The 16907-nt window shown below is 41.1% G+C and overlaps 1 pseudogene; it reads left to right on the top strand.

Annotated features, from left to right (window-relative positions):
- The first annotated feature begins 9851 nt into the window (after positions 1-9851).
- Positions 9852-9969, top strand: LOC126877160 (5S ribosomal RNA; annotated as a pseudogene).
- Positions 9970-16907: the final 6938 nt, after the last annotated feature.

The following is a 16907-nucleotide window of genomic DNA, read 5'->3' as shown; positions in this document are numbered from 1 at the left end:
TATTTATGTGTTGTTTCCAAACAAATTTGTCTGGATGTAGATGGTCCGGGCAAAGACCTGATTATCTAACTGTTTTGATTTGCTGTATGATGTGGTGGTTGAGAATAATAAGAGATGTGGTACCTTTCCTTAATGTGAATATAGTGAGGTTGCATTTACCCGTATTTTCAGTTTATTTCTATCTATTTGGCCGTTCCTCGAGTATTTCGATGTGAGTTTGTAGCTGTAGCTACATTAGAGTAGGTTCTAATTTATTTTATATAGTGTCGTACAGTGACAACTATCTACTTGCCAAGCCGCGTTACAAGAAAAAACCTGGGAGCACAGGAAATTACTTTGAACCCCGAGACAGTTGGGCTGATATAGTCGGCTGCCCGAAAGTTCCATTATAATATTTCCGAATTAAACATGATAGAATTTGGAAATATTGCGCTATAACGGTTTGTGAACAATATAAAGGAATACCGATAATGTGTAGGTCAAGGTGGGTGTAGGTCGTAAGATAAAGGATAGTGTAGATAAATATGACAAGGTGTATTTATAAACAAGTTATTTACTATAAATTATTTAATATGTATACAGGCCAGTCGTATTATAGCGGCGATAGTTAGAGGCAAATTATTAATTTTGGTTTTTTATCGTAGTTAATATTATGTTGGTTGTGGCCATGTTGAAGGCGAATCAGGATAGTCCTGGCCGAGGTCGGTGGTCTGGCCCTATAACAAATAATATCAACAATAATACAGCAAATAAATATCATAAACATCGATATCATTTGTAAGGGAATGCACTTTGAGCATAGTGAATTTATGTTGAACAGTTTTTGGGTACTAGATTGAAATTAGATAATAATTTTGTTACTTATGTTATAGATTTACCCGTTAATTTTAAGGAGATGCAATTGTTCAGGCGCCGCTAATTCACTGGATATGTCGTCCTTGTAGAGAAATGTTAGGTTGGCATGATCGCTAGTTACTACAAGCTAAGTTGGTACGACTTCTAACGACGCTCTTTTGTCTTAGAAGTCGACCACGTGTTAATTGACCGAGTGTATTCTGTGTGTTAAGACGTGTCTTACGAGGCGATATATTATTACAAAATATATTGGAGAAAGTCGAATCTGCGTGAATCGATTAATTAATAAACCCAAACCTATATCCTTTAACAGGTTATGGGCCCAGGGCAGTAAACTGCGGTAATAAAAGGCATTGCTTTTGAGTTTTTGTGTTTTCTGAGATAATCCAAGAAGAGACCACGCCATGGTCGACCAGGAGAGAATAGGTGATGTGGACAGCGATATGAAGCCGGCCCTAAGAAAGGGGAATTACGAATATTGGAAGACAATGACGGAAGCCTCGTTAATTTTCTTGGGTTGCTGGAAAGCAATAGAGCCAGGATTTACGGCAGCAGAAAGGTTGAACCCAGAGTGCATGAGGATGGACAACATGGCACGTGCGTACCTTCCCGGCATATTCGCCCCAAATATCTTGGGGAAATTAGGACTTTGAAAACAGCAAGGGATTCCTGGAAGGTGCTAGAGGACGTCCACGGGAGGTCTACGTCGATGGACACTGTTTTATGCATACGGGAACTGGGAACTATAGAGAAGACCCCCAACATGGATATCTCCACATACTGCGGGAGGATATACGACCTATGCGACAAGCTCTCCAACGTAGGATTAAAAATTGAAGACCATATGATGGCATGTTTCGTTTTGGCCGGCCTCATGGCGGATCCAAATTATGCAATGTATATTAGAACAATAAAAATCGATAAGAGTCTAACCGTGAGGATCGTGAAGTCCGATCTTCTACTTGAAGAAAAACAGATCGAAGCGGCCATGGATTCATCCGAGAAGAACAACGCAATGGCGACCTGGAAACAATGGAGGCCCAAGCCTCAACAAAGCAAAGATGGCGCGAAACCAAAGCACAAAAACCAAAAGGATAAGAAGTGCTACAAATGTGGAAAATGAGGCCATATGTCGTACCACTGCCATGAGGGAAAGGGAGATAAGGAGGACCAAAACCAAGGAGACAAAAGGGAGAGAGAATCAGAAGACAAACCGAAGTCCAAGGGACTTATCTCCACGCTAACTCTATCATCTATCAGCCACATGGAAAGGGACAGGATCAGCTACCTTGACTCGGGGGCCTCAAATCACATGACTCCGGACAGGCATCGGTTCGTGGATTTCGTGCCTGCAACTGGACAGATCAGGATTGGTAAGGTGTATCTGGAAGTCAAGGAAAAAGGAACGATCGTCGTGAAGATGACTAAGGCCTGTGGCGGGTGGAACCTATACTTGTCGAACGTCCTGTGGGTACCTGAATTAAATGTGAATCTAATCTCAATCAGGCAATTGGCAGTATGTACGAGGGATGAGGCCATCGGTACACATGATGATGGGGATGTAATATTCAATTCAAAGGCAGGAGACAATGTGTACTACCTAGAGACAATACCATCTGAAAGGCATGTAGCAAACGTTTCCGTGGAGAATGATCAGGAAAGACCTAGGAAAGATGACGACGACATTGAGGTCATTGAAGCCGGGGCATACAAAAGTATCGTATCATGGCATGAGAGATTAGGTCATCTACATGGGAATGCGATGAGGAAAATCCCTGTAAGTAGTGTGAAAGAGGACTCGAGGAAACATGAGGAACCATGCAGAGTCTGCGTGAAAGGAAAGATGACCAAAGTACCATTTCCGAGGACAGCTCACCATATGTGTCAACGCCCTTTAGAGATTGTTCACAGCGATATTAGTGGCAGAACTCAATGCAAGTGGCTGGGCGGAGGTAATTATTTTGAGACCCTTATTGATGACTTTTCTCGTTTCATGCACGTCAGAATCATCAGTAGGAAGAATGAAGTACTCAAATGTTTCAACGAGTACCAGGTGGAAGTGGAGGCTTTGCACCAATCCAAAATAAGTGCCCTCCAAACTGATAACGGGGTTGAGTGCACGGGGGAAAACTTTGAGAAATATCTGAAGGAGAAAGGCATCTTACACAGAACGACCGTTCCTAGAAACCCTGAACAAAATGGGGTTTCCGAACGAGCAAATAGGTCGAAATGTCTAGATGTTTACTCATCCAATCAGGACTCCCTGACTATCTGTGGGGGGAGGCTGTGAACACGGCATGTCACATAAGGAACCTATTTCCATTCACTGCTATCGGAGACAAGATCCCACTGGAATTATGGAAGGGTAAGGGATGTGACCTCCAAGGGGAGATTAACAGACTGAGTGTGCTTGGATGCAGAGTCTGGTATCTGAAGAGTTCAAGCGGAGGAAAATTCGAGAGCAGGGTGGATGAGGGAATATTTGTAGGATATGACAAACAGGTCAAAGGTTATAGAGTTTACCTGCCGAAGACCAAGAAGGTGATAATATCCTGTCATGTCAGGTTCGAGGAGAACACGTTCCCCCACAAGAACGCTAAAGCGGAGATGAGCAATATAAAAAGTAGGTCCTCAGAATGGATATGGGATGTAGAAGCCTTTGAACTTGGAAGGGGAGTTGGCCAGACTGACGTCGAAACACAGAGTGATGGCGAAAACGACGAAGGGGAGACTGACTACTTTATGGATAATTTAACGAGTGAGAATAATCCAGTGGAGGCTGTGAGTGTACCGATTGTGCCCAGGAGGTCGGCAAGACGGCACAAACCGAAAACATGTGATAATTGTGCTCATACTGCGACCGTTTGTAAAACTCAAAACATGTGTGTACCTGTGAATGTGTACGAAGCCCTGAGGGGGCCAGATGCTCAAAAGCGGTCTGACGCAATAAGGAAAGAATTAGACAATCTAAAAAGAAAAGATGTGTGGGACATTGTGCAAAGACACTTAAATAAAAACGTTATAGACTGTAAGTGGGTTCTTGTGATAAAGAGAGACCCTGATAGGTATAAGGCTAGACTGGTAGCTCGGGGATTCTGGCAGAGATCTGGAGTAGATTACTCAGAAACCTTCAGTCCAATAGTGAAACGCAGAACTCTAAGAATTCTGCTTGCTCTATCTGCGGAGAATGGGTGGGTTTACGAGCACATCGATGTGGAATGTGCGTATCTCAACAGTTCTCTGGATGAGGATATATACACGGAGCAACCAGAATTTCCCAAGCCAGGGAAGGACAGAACTCAATTTGTGTGTAAACTTAAAAAGAGCCTGGATGGACTGAAACAAGCTGGGAGAATGTGGTTTAGGCACATCAATAGTATTTTAAAGGGTATGAGTCTGAACCCATGTGTGAGCGATCCATGTGTGTATGTGGATGCGTCTAAAAAATTTATTGTAGCTGTGTATGTGGATGACATTCTTGTGTTTGGGACGAAGGAGTGGATTGAAATATTCAAAACTAGGATTAAGGACAAATTAGACGTAAGAATGCTAGGTGTAGACACTCAATTTCTATCCATCCGCCTGAGCATGCCAAACAGCACCACTGTGATATTTGATCAATCCATACAGATAGGTCAAATGCTGGATCTGTTTGACATTACTCATGAGGTAGGAGTGTCGACACCGCTAGCTAAATAAATTATTCGACAATAAATTATACGAACAAGCTGTGGGGCATATAATGTATGTCGCCACTGTAAGTTGCCCTAATGTCGCGTGTGCAATAGGAAAACTAAGTCAAAGGTGTGCAAATCCAACTGTATCCGATTGGAAGGCAGTGAAGAGGATATTCAAGTACCGGTTGAAAACCAAAGACTTAAAACTAGTGTACCAAAGAACGGGACAACCTTTGAAGGCGTTTTGCGATTCGGATTTTGCGGGCTGTACGGTAGATAGGAAATCCAGGAGCGGGTATGTTTTCATACTCGCTGGTGGTGCGATATCCTGGCTATCCAAAAAACAACCGATTATGGCTCAATCGACGTGCGAAGCGGAATTTGTGGCAATGCAGGAAGCAGCAAGGGAAACAGTGTGGATTTCTTTACTGTTAAAGGAATTGGGTCAACTGTCATATTGCCATCGCCCCTGCAAGATATTCTGCGATAATATCGGAGCTATTTCATGGTCAAAGGACGAAATATTTGCTGAGAGTTCTAAGCACGTCCAAGTGCGCTACATTTACGTTAAGAACTGCGTGTCGAAGGGGATATTAGATTATACGTATATACCTAATCCTGAGAATGACGCTGACATCCTTACCAAAGGCTTAAATAGGGTTAAGACTCAGTATTTCACCAAAGCTATGGGGCTTGTAGGAACTACGATCAAAGGGGAGTGTTGAAAAATGTTAGGTTGGCATGATCGCTAGTTACTACAAGCTAAGTTGGTACGACTTCTAACGACGCTCTTTTGTCTTAGAAGTCGACCACGTGTTAGTTGACCGAGTGTATTCTGTGTGTTAAGACGTGTTGTACGAGGCGATCAAATATATTGGAGAAAATCGAATCTGCGTGAATCGATTAATTAATAAACCCAAACCTATATCCTTTAACAGCCCTAAACCAGGATATTTAAATTTTATATTATTGTATTAAATAATATTGTATTGATAGGAAGTATTTTATTGCTACAATTATGAGTTTTGATTAAATATAGCATAGTGTCGTGTCACTACGAGAAAGGAGGTCAGTCGTAAAAAATGGCAGTAATTGTATAATAACAAAGAACAAGCCAAATATACTGGAATAACTCATCGGCTAGCGGTTGTGTCTATCAAAAACAAAAGAAATTTGAAAGATCTTAGTTTATAGGACTTGTTGACAATCAATGTCACGCGGTCGATACAATGTTTGAGTGGGCTGTGTTTAGACACACAACATAATTTATAAAATAAACAATTCTTATATTTGATTTAAGAAATGATAGATGGTTTGCGAGCAGTATTTATTAGACAATGGCTGAAATTCAGTTTATAATTTGAATTTAATAATTAAATATCTAACGAATGAGTATTTAGTCTATAAAGCACGAATGGAACAGATGATAACAATCTACAGAGCGTTCGTGCTTGGCGGGTGTATTATTTTGTTTTGTTTACCTAGTGGATGGGTATTCTGTTGCGACGGCTTTAAATTTGTAGATGTAAATAATGGGATTGTTTGATATTATTATAAGGAGTGGGCGATCACGGCATGCACCCTGAGAGTTGTATAGCACTGGTAGAGTTATTCGAGTGGAGATAGTCGCTAACTATTGATAAACTGCGTAAAATGCACTTGCACTTGCACATAAATTCAATCGAGGTTGTTAGAATCACGTGGCAGGCTAAAGTATATGTCGGAGATGAAAGGTCATCGGAGCCTTCCCCTAGGTATTTCGGAAAAATTCCTTAACACCGTAATCTAGAATCTATCATAGCTGTAATTAAACAATTGTAGTCACCCAGTCCGATTGTAATTGTTCGAGATTTGTGATAATGAGCTTGGGCTCAAGGCGACAATTAGTCGCCGAACGTAGCCGCGGTCAAGGGATGAACGCTTTGTCTAACAAAGGCATTGAGTAACCCTATAGCTCTCCTTAAAAGAAAGATTTGTAGCGGCACGTGGCAGTAAACATTCCAACGGTTTCTGTCCCGTAGCTCGCCAAACGCAGATCCTATTCTCCGGGCAGGATGTTTACCAGATGCCGACGCGTCTCCGCAGTACGTGATCGGCTAGCCCGAGGACCGTTATAAACACTAATACCTAGTTACCTAAAATCCTTCAACAGATAAACAGTCTTTGTCCCAGTTACAGGAAGACAGGAGAGACCTATTTTTCCACGAACGACGTCACAGATGTCGCGAGTGTGTGATCATTGTGAGCTGTGTCAACTCTGTAACATTTTTGTGTGTGTCAATAAAAATAACTTCAGTGTAAAAAAATGGATAGATTCAGTGAGGAATCCTTACCTGTCCCAAGCCTCCGCCAAGAGGACGACTCGGGCCCAGATTCGGACTTTGACTCGACATATATGTAATTGTACAGCATAAGAACATTTATATAAATAATGTAATTGTACAATAAATGTACGCAAACATTGACATTATTTATTGTTAGGGAAGAATCGACATAAATTTCCTCTATATTGTCTATTGTAATGATCAAGTTTATTTCGTTGATTGGTGGTTCATCGGCTTATTCTGTTTTTGCCGAGCACACGCGTTTTTGTGGCTTGACGGTGAACTCGACCTAGGCAGTTTTTGCATACAGGAATGTATGTGTGTGTTTGCAGAGAATGCCTACATGAAGACAAGAGGGCTTAGTCAGCGAGTTCAAGCGGACGTCTCTCTTTACCTGGCAGTTAAATAATATTTCAATCTCCCGTAATCTTTCAATCTCCCCCTATCATACCTACATATACTATGAACAAAATACTATATCCGGTAGCAACCTACGCATAGGTTGCACGGACGCACAACTATAGGCAGAATTCATTCAAGCGATACCGGCAGTTTTTCGCGAATATCTCGGGAATTAAGCAAGTTCAGTCCTTGTATGGATAGGAAAAGATTTTTCAAAATATAGATTTGCACGACATACGCAAAAAACATCAAAATCGAAGTTTAGTCAGTCTTACTACAGTTTCAGTAAATAATGAATATAGACTAATATCTACGTAACATAGTGTAATTAATATCGTAATCTCGTTATACAAACTTGAACGAAGGTATAAAGTGTCAATTTTGAACGATCCTTTAGTTTTACGATTTATTCCTTTTTTCGCTAGCCGAACCGTGGACGTCAACCGACATGCCGGTGGAAGTGTCACACGCTCAAGAAAGGCCACCCGCTCAGAAACAGTAATAAAGTAGACGAAACATCCTGCATGCCATAGCTATCGAAATAATAACAAAACAGCCCCTCCAAAGGGACTAAAACCTCCATATAAAAACCCTCCTAAATTAGCGCTCAACACATTATTCTGTTATAACACTTTGAACCGACACTCTGTTGGATTTATACAATAAAATTTCCATCAACTTATACGAAGTTCAATTTCAATCAGAAGCAATGTCTACTGTCCTCGCTCTCCTAACCAACATTATCATCAACAAATCCGATGGTTAGACACACCTATCACTAGCTTTCCTCCGACAGAGCATCGTCACAGAACTTCACTTATTTTTCATCGTTAGAATAGTCAACATACCTTTATCGGGTTTCTACCCTTAAATCAATCGCTTACTTAACTTGTACATACGCACCAGCGTAACCATCTCTTTACGAAGTTGTTGAAATAAACATTAATTTATACCTGTTAATTTAGTGTAAACTCAATTGAACCACCCCTATTATCGTAACAGAAATCAGGGGATCGATCAGTTTGTAACGTCGCCCAGAAGCCAGGAATCCGCCGACCTCAGGATATGCATACAACACCTGGTCATGCGATAGCGGTGAGAATAGACAGTAACCGAACTCCCACCCTTGAGATATATGAATCATAGTGAGGAGGCAAAGATCCCAGTTCTTTAGTAAGTAAGTCAGTCTGTATTTTGCTATTGAAGTGTAACTTCGCCTTTTGAATAAAGTATTGTTCATTCGCCTATCTTTTTTTATATATATCGAAGATGAAAGGAAAGCCGAAGCCTTTTCTTGGAAATTTTGGGAACATCCTCTACTCTAGCCTAGATTTTATCCTAGCTGTAATTGTTCAAGATTTGTGATAGCGAGATTGGGTTCGAAGTGACAATTGGTCGCCGAATGTAGCCACGGTCACGGGATGGACGTTTTGCCTAACGGAGGTCTGGAGTGGTTGTATGGGTTTTCCGAGAAATGTGGTAGTGGCGGCATGCGGCCTCGGGAGCGGGCCTAGCCACGTGTGATGTTGCCTCGGAGGTGCCGATACAACGGGACATACATTGCATTAATAATCAAACTCGAGGTAGAAACTGCCTAGCAACGGTGTTTGGAACTTTCTCGATGTTTCTAACGAGTATGTATCAAACTTCAGGCAGAAACTGCCTAGCAACGGCGTTTGGAACTTTCTCGATGCTTCCAAACGAGTATAGAAAGCAAATGCAATCGTACAGCGAGAAAAATCTCCACGAGGCTGGCATTCGTGCGATTGTCTTGGAGAGTAACACATCGAGCATTTTCAACAATCGTATTTTTGCGTCTAAGATTAGTCTACGCTTAGTAAAGAGTTATTCCGTTGACCGTGGATTCGTTTAAACACAAAAACGTTGTTAATAGCATTCATTAAACTTATTATTCGTAAATCATACTATTCATTAAACTTACTATTCGTTAAATAAGTTTAATGAATAGTGCTAGTCTAATGAATAAGTCTAATGAATAGTTTAATGAATGCGCTATTAATAAAGGAACTTGTTTGGATTCAGAAGATGGATACACCTATTGGCAGCCACATCCACTATTCCTATGTAAGTTCGACGAATATGACGTCTTGCACGAAGGAATCGCCACAAAAATTCAAGAAATAAAAACCAATAGCAACCCGACGCTACCGGGTTTTGCCTTTACGACTCAAGAAATAACCTTTGTGCTAACCAAGACTGGAGAACAGCCTTTGTGCGGATACACCCTGTTATCCACAGAACACCCCAAGCTCTTTTTCCTAGAAACGACTAAAGGAAATACATTTATACCCAAACGTAAAACAGCAGTCAAAAATTTGGATATATTCGCATACGTTAACTCAAAATTCATTTACGTAGAAAAACTGTCAGAAGACAAATAACGGCACTCTATCAGGATATATCGACACTAAGATGCATCTCGGAAAAGAAAATAATAGAGAATGCATTAAGTCTAGCAACTATATTACCTGATGAATTTGCGTATGCAATAACCAAAACTCCAGGACACATGGCTTTGGTCGCAGGAGAAGCAGTACACATAGTTAAATGCATTCCAGTTCAAGTGAAAGTAGCCAACGCCCTGGCCGCGCTGAGTGCATTCGTTCCCGTTAGATCACGAAAGTTAAGCAGCGCCGGGCACGGATAGTACTTGGATGGGTGATCGCCTGGGATTCCGTGTGGCGTTGGCAGAGCGCGCTGGGCCCGCCGCGCCCCCCATGCGGTGGTTAATACGGATGCCAGCGCGAAGGTTCGTTTCTCAGAGGAGATTCCTGATCAAGTGTTGGAGGCTTTCCTACGCCACCATTCCTCTGATCAAGGGGGGGTACTTGTCCTGAAGTACTCTCATGGTGTTTAGATAGGTTTCGTGAAATGTATCCTGATGTTCCGTGTGTAGATTTTGACTTTACTTGGTAACAGTGCCTTATTTATTCATGTGTGTATATATGCCTAAATGTGTTCCCAGCGGGTGTTATTTTATTGGAGTGATTTTGTCTATATTCTTATATTTTATTTAATAAGATATGTTTTGTTTGTTGTTTTTCTCCCTTGCATTGACACGCGGTGAGTAGTGTCGGCTTCCAGATGACGGGTTGTGCATCTTGATTGTTGTATAAAATCTGTTAACGAACAGTCACGAGAAAGGAAAACTGGATCGTAATCAGCTATCAACCCGTCCATGATTGACGAATTAGAAGGAATATATGAAACCCTGAAAGATAAAGGCAATACCCCGAAAGGAAAATCCCATTGTGACGCACTGACAAAATGAATCAACAAAAACTTCATAATAAAGCGAGACATGTTAATAATAAAATATTTTTGTTCTGTTACACAGAATGGGCGTTGAATTTAACAATCAGAAGAACCAATTGTTATACCTTCCGGATGGAATCTTACCTACGGACTACCCGGATGCTTACGAGGAATTGTTATTCAGTTGTTGCGTCCATCTAATCCGCTCTGCTTACTAGTTCCAATATGTTTTTATTTGTCAAGACTGATTGGATCCGGAGGATCAAGAATTACACGAAGATACGCCAACACACTTGCTGTGTGGAGTACCGGAGCGAACTACAGCAAAGCATTGCCGAATGTGCGTATAATGAGTGTATAAACGCTTACATGGATCTTACCGAAACCGAAAAAAGTTTTCTGGCTTTTGGAAAGATAACTTGCCCCGTTGTCCCCCTAGATGACTACAATATCATTATCGACAACTTACACGGATAAATACATATACATATACATATTTATACATATACATACATATACATACATACATATACATATAATTGTAAATTACTATAGTAACGGGCCCAAGAAAGTAAGAATAAAAAAAAAAGAAAAACTAAAACAACAACTCAATTGAAAACGTAACAATAACAATTAAAATATTTTTTTCGTGGCAGCGGTGGGATGCGCTCCACAGAGGATTAAAGTTCTTACGGTTATTGACAAAATATAATAGAGAATATGGCAACTCCATTAGAATCATTGAACGAAGACATGCTCTTGACATTGTCAGAAAAACTAAGAGAATGTGATGCAAATTTTCGAGTAATGAGCCGACATGAGTACAAAAACCAATGAATTACAAGACGACATGCGTTCACTCAAAACAAAAAAGGAAATCGAGACACCCGTATCACTGCCGATAATTCCTCAGGTGACAATACCGACAGACGGTAGCCCCCAACCAATTAAGTTAAAAGACGCGATCGAGTCAGTACCAATATTCGACAGACATCGACCCTCAGTATTTCAATTTTTAAGAGCATGCGAGCGCGCACGAAACATGATTCCGCGGCATCAGGGGCCTCAATTGGTAAAATTATTAATGAATAAGCTTCGCGGGCACGGGTACCTCGCCGTAGAGGACAGTCAGCTAAACAGTTTGGACGATTTCGGGAACAAATTAAAGGATATGTTCGGCCCAGGGAAATCCCTTAACGAATATAAGGGAGAATTAGGAACAATATTGGAACGACCGGGGGAAGACATACTAGACTATATAGATCGCGTCAGAAACCTTAGGTTAGCAATAATGGACGGAGAAAGATGTGATTACGGTATTATATCTCAGGATGTTCAAGACACAATAGATTGGGACACAAGGGAGGCCTTCGTTAAGGGACTCCCAAACGAGGTATATTTGCGAGTAAAAATAGTGGGATACCATTCTTTAGAAGAACTCGTATCGCCAAGCCGTTAAAGCAACGCGAGAATTAAAACGAGCAAACGACAGAACGCAATACCAACGTCCGACACCTCCGAACAATTACAATCGTAACAACGTTCGTCCCCCGAGCAATAGTAAAAACATCGGAAACAACCGCCAGGATCGAAGACCTATATCGCCGCCGGAAAATGGCCCAAACGCTCCGAGACAAAATGCGCTAACATGCAATTATTGCAAAAAAACCTGGGCATTTGATAAAAGATTATTATACATTCAAAGCCAGAGTAGACGCTAGGATAATCGTACCCTATGCATCGAAACAATCGGGAAACCGGGCACGTCCTTCGGGAGAATGGGGCGAGCCACGAAGGAACGATATTCCGAATCGCCCGAGAGTACAGGCAGTAGCAAGAAAGCCGGCACCTACGCCAGTAAAACAAACACGAGCAGCGATCCCCGTAAAATCAACTACACGATCAACAACAAAAACCAGAGCGAATGTAAAGCCGGCTGTAAAACCAACGGAACCACCACCAAATACTGTGGGAAAACCTTCCTGCTGGATCAAAAAGAGAAGAAAATACGAGAAGAATTGACAAAAGAAAATCACCAAGGATCGGACTCAGATTTGGACTCTCCGGATTGTTTCAATAAAAATGAACGAAACTCCAAGTACTCCCACCGCTAGAATAGTCTCCTCAGATTTAAAAACTAAGACAAATTTACTATTAGACTCCGGATCAGAAATCAATATTGTTACGTTTTTGTTTGGTTCGTTTTGGTTGTGTTGCCGTTAATTTTTGAATTCAGATTAAATTGTAGTGTTGTCTGTTATTTAATGCGATTGACAATTAAACTCCACGTTTCGGCTGACCTGCTACGCGCAGGAGTACTGGCACGGGAGAGGATTAAAGTTGGTGAAAATAAATGTTCGCTTAATCCTATTATATTATTAGACAAATATTCTTCACAAAAAATGTTTATTCATATTCTAATAGGAAATTGTCAGAATTGTCGTTGAAATTTCAAATACTAGAAGTTACTCGAATCGTTCGCAATACGTTTTCACTCTTATTAATTACAAGATTTTAATTTGATAGATTTGCAATAATTTACAAATTGACAAATGCAAACACGTCGATTAACAAGACTAACAAGAACTGGGGAACTGAGGAACTCTGAACTAAGGAATTATCTCTCTCTCTTCTATGTCGCTACGCTTATTTATACGTCGGAGATGAAAGAACACCGGAGCCTTTGAAATTTTGGATAATTCCGCAACATTGTAACCTAGAGTCTACTATAGCTGTAATTGAACAATTGTAGTTATTCAATCCGATTGTAATTGTTCGAGAGTTGTGATAATGAGCTTGGGCTCGAGGCGACAGTCAATCGCCGAACGTAGCCGCGGTCACGGGATGAACGCTTTGTCTAACAAAGGCATGGAATAATTCTATAGCTCTCTTTAAAAAGGAAATAGTTGTAACACTCGACAGTAAACATTCCAACGATTTCGGTCCCGTGGCTCGCCACACGCAGACCCTATTCTTCGAGTAAGATGATTGCCAGATGTCGATGCGTCTCCGCAGTACATGTTCAGCTAGCTCGAGGGCCCGTTATAAATCTTAAGATTTAGTTAACTAAAGTCCTTCAAACAGACAAACGGTCTTTGTCCCAACTACGGGAAGATAGGGGAGACCTATTTTTCAACGAGCGGCGTCTCCCACTAGCAACTTTCCCTCGAGGGCGGCTAGCATCTCTTTCTAACCACCGATATGGAGATTGACCAATTAGCAGTAACGTCAATTTCCCTTACTTTCTGAACGAAGGCTTTTCTCGACGAATCCGATGATCTCGTGTCCTTAGACACACCCCATTATAGTTTTCCTCTGTGGCATCATTGGGACGGGAAAGGCATTCTCGCTCGCGATCTCACTGATGAGAGGAGTAACCCTTTACGACCAGTGAATATTACGCATCCGACTTAGATTTTGTGAGTGCGTTCATCTATCATCCCGTCGACCGCGGATTCGTTATTGAACCTAGGATCATTGTCATTAGTTTCTCGAGTACCTGCGTGTGGCGAGCCACGGGACCGAAACCGTTGGAATGTTTACTGTCGCGTGTCGCCACGAATATTTCTTTTAAGGAGAGCTATAGAATTACTCCATACCTTTGTTAGACAAAGCGTTCATCCCGTGACCGCGGCTACGTTCGGCGACTGACTGTCGCCTCGAGCCCAAGCTCATTATCACAACTCTCGAACAATTACAATCGGATTGAATAACTACAATTGTTCAATTACAGCTATAGTAGACTCTAGGTTACAATGTTGCGGGATTATCCAAAATTTCAAAGGCTCCGGTGTTCTTTCATCTCCGACATATTTTTAGTTTGTTCTCTATGCTTAGTTTGGATTTTCGACTTGTTAGCCAGTACATTTGACTCCTTGCCATCTGTATTTTGTCTATTGTTGCTTTAATATGCTGTTTCCATGTGAGTCGTGAATATAAGTGGAGTCCTAGGTATTTGACTTGCCTTGTTTGTATTATGCGTGTGTCGTTTAGTACAATGTTTGGTGGTTTCTGTTTTCGCAGTGTGAATGTAATGTGTTTGCATTTTTCGGGGTTTGTTTTGATTTGTTTTGCTTGAAGCCACTTTTCTATTTTTGTGATATGTTCTTGTAGTAGTGTAACTGCTGTTGCAGGGTTAGTGTGCCTGACTAGTACAGCTGTGTCATCCGCGAATGTCAGTATTTTGCAGTTGTTAGTTGTTGGTATGTTGACCGTGTATAATGTGTATAGAATTGGTCCTAGGACGCTTCCTTGCGGAACTCCTACCTTGATTTCTTTAGCTTCCGAGTGTGTCTTTTTGATTTTTACTATGAAGCTTCTGCTGCTTAGGTATGATTTGATTAGTTGATATATCTGCCCCGAGAACTGTTTCCTGATTGATTGTAGTAGGCTAGTGTGGTTTATTTTATCCAATGCTTTTTCGATGTCCATAAAGAGTGCCGTGCAGTATTGTTTTGCTTTCAGCGCCTGTAGGATTTCATTGACGAGTCTGTGCGTTTGTTCTATTGTGGAGTGTTTGTTTCAGAATCCGAATTGGTGGTCCGGTATTAACTGGTTCTTCTCTATTATTGGTTTTATCCGGTTGTAGATTATTTTCTCTAGTATCTTGGAGAACACCGGAAGTAGTGAGATTGGTCGGTAGGACTTGGTTTCGTGTGGGTCTTTGCCTGGTTTGGGTATCATTATGATTTGTGCCAGTTTCCAAGCTTTTGGAAAGTATTGTATTCTTAGTATTGCGTTTACTATTATTGTGATTTGTCTTATCGCTTTTGGCGGAAGATTTTTCAAGATTTTGCCGTTAATTAGGTCGATTCCTGGTGCTTTATTGTTTTTTGTTTTCTCAATTATGTTTCTGATTTCTTGTGCTGTTGCTTTGGGTATGGTGTAGTGATAGTCAGTTGGTGTACTAGTTGTTAGCGCGTCCTCGTCCGTATGACTATTGTGGTTGCTGTTGTTGATGTTGTGTGGGGTGAATGTGTTGCATAGGTGGTTGGAAAATTCTTCAGCTTGCTCTTCGTTGCTTCTTGCCCATGTGTTGTCTGCTCTTCTGATTGCTGGTAGCATTTTTGTTGTCTTCTTTATTCTTTTCGTGGCTTTCCAGAGGGAGTAGTTGTAGTTCTCGTGAGCAGATAGTGACTCGATGAACTTTGTGAAGTCGTTGTTGTTGTGCTCTTTTATTTTGTTTTTTCGTTTCTTTTGTGAGTTTGTTTAGGTGTTTTTTGTTTTCTTTTGTTCTGTGTTTTTGCCATTTTGCTTTCGCTTTTCTTTTTTCTCTAATTTTTTCGAGGATGTCTAGTGGAACTGTTTTTGTTTGTCTGTTGGTTGTTTCAGGTATAGTGGTTGCCTTTGCTGCTTCTTGGATAGTTTCTGTGAGTGTTGTTACTGCTTGATCGATGTGTTCAGGTGTTTTCAGTGGGATGTTGCAACTGATTTTGCTCTCCATTATTTCTTTGAATGTTTGCCATTTGGTGGTTTTATTGCATAGCTTCTCTGTGCTGCTGTAAAGTATTGGTTTGTTTCTGTATGTAATTATTATGGGCGTATGGTCGGAGCTAAGCTCGAGGCTGGGTGCTATGTTTAGTTTATTTGCGTTTAATCCCTTTGTAACTGCAAAGTCTAGCAGGTCAGGTCTGCTCAGGTCTCTCGGCCAGTATGTCGGTCTTCCTGTGGATAATATATTGAGGTTATAATTTCTGATGTATTTTTCCAAGGTTCTGCCTCGAGGTGTGGTGATTCTTGATCCCCATAGTGTGTGCTTTGAGATATAGTCTCCCGCTGCAATATACTTGTCACCTAAGTGTCGGAAGTAGTCTTCCCACATTTGCGTTGTGATTTTGTGTCGCGGCGGTACGTATACTGCTGACAACTGCAGTTGGTTGCTGTTAGTCTGTACGGTAACGGTGGTTGCTTGTAAATATTCCTTACTGACCTGGCTGTGTAGGTGATGTTTAATGTCGTTTTTTATTACTACTGCTGTCCCTCCGTGTGCTTTCCCTGAGGGATGCTTGGTTTCGTATATGGTGTAGTGCGGTATTTTTATACAGCTGTTTATTGTGAGGTGTGTTTCTGAAACGAGTAGTATATCGATGTTATTGCTATACAGGAATGCTTTCGTTTCTAGGGCCCTTTGTTTGTAGGGCGTTAGAGTTCCAGGCTGCTATTTTAAGCGTGTCTATTTTTATTTTTTGCTCATCATATTAGTAAGTAATTGTAACAAGACTGTTATCTGCTGTGTTTGCTGTCTGAGGAGTTCGTTTTGTTCGCTTATCATTTTTCTGAGTATTTAGGCGTTTTTTATGGAATGTTTTATTAGCTCTTTGATTTCTGTATCGTCGTTGCTGTGGTTGTTTTGTTCTTGATTGTCTAAGGGTGA

Source organism: Bombus huntii, unplaced genomic scaffold, assembly GCF_024542735.1.
Source record: "Bombus huntii isolate Logan2020A unplaced genomic scaffold, iyBomHunt1.1 ctg00000126.1, whole genome shotgun sequence".
Taxonomy (NCBI): domain Eukaryota; kingdom Metazoa; phylum Arthropoda; class Insecta; order Hymenoptera; family Apidae; genus Bombus; species Bombus huntii.
Note: the sequence above shows the minus strand (reverse complement) of the source record. Positions and strands in the feature narration are given on the sequence as shown.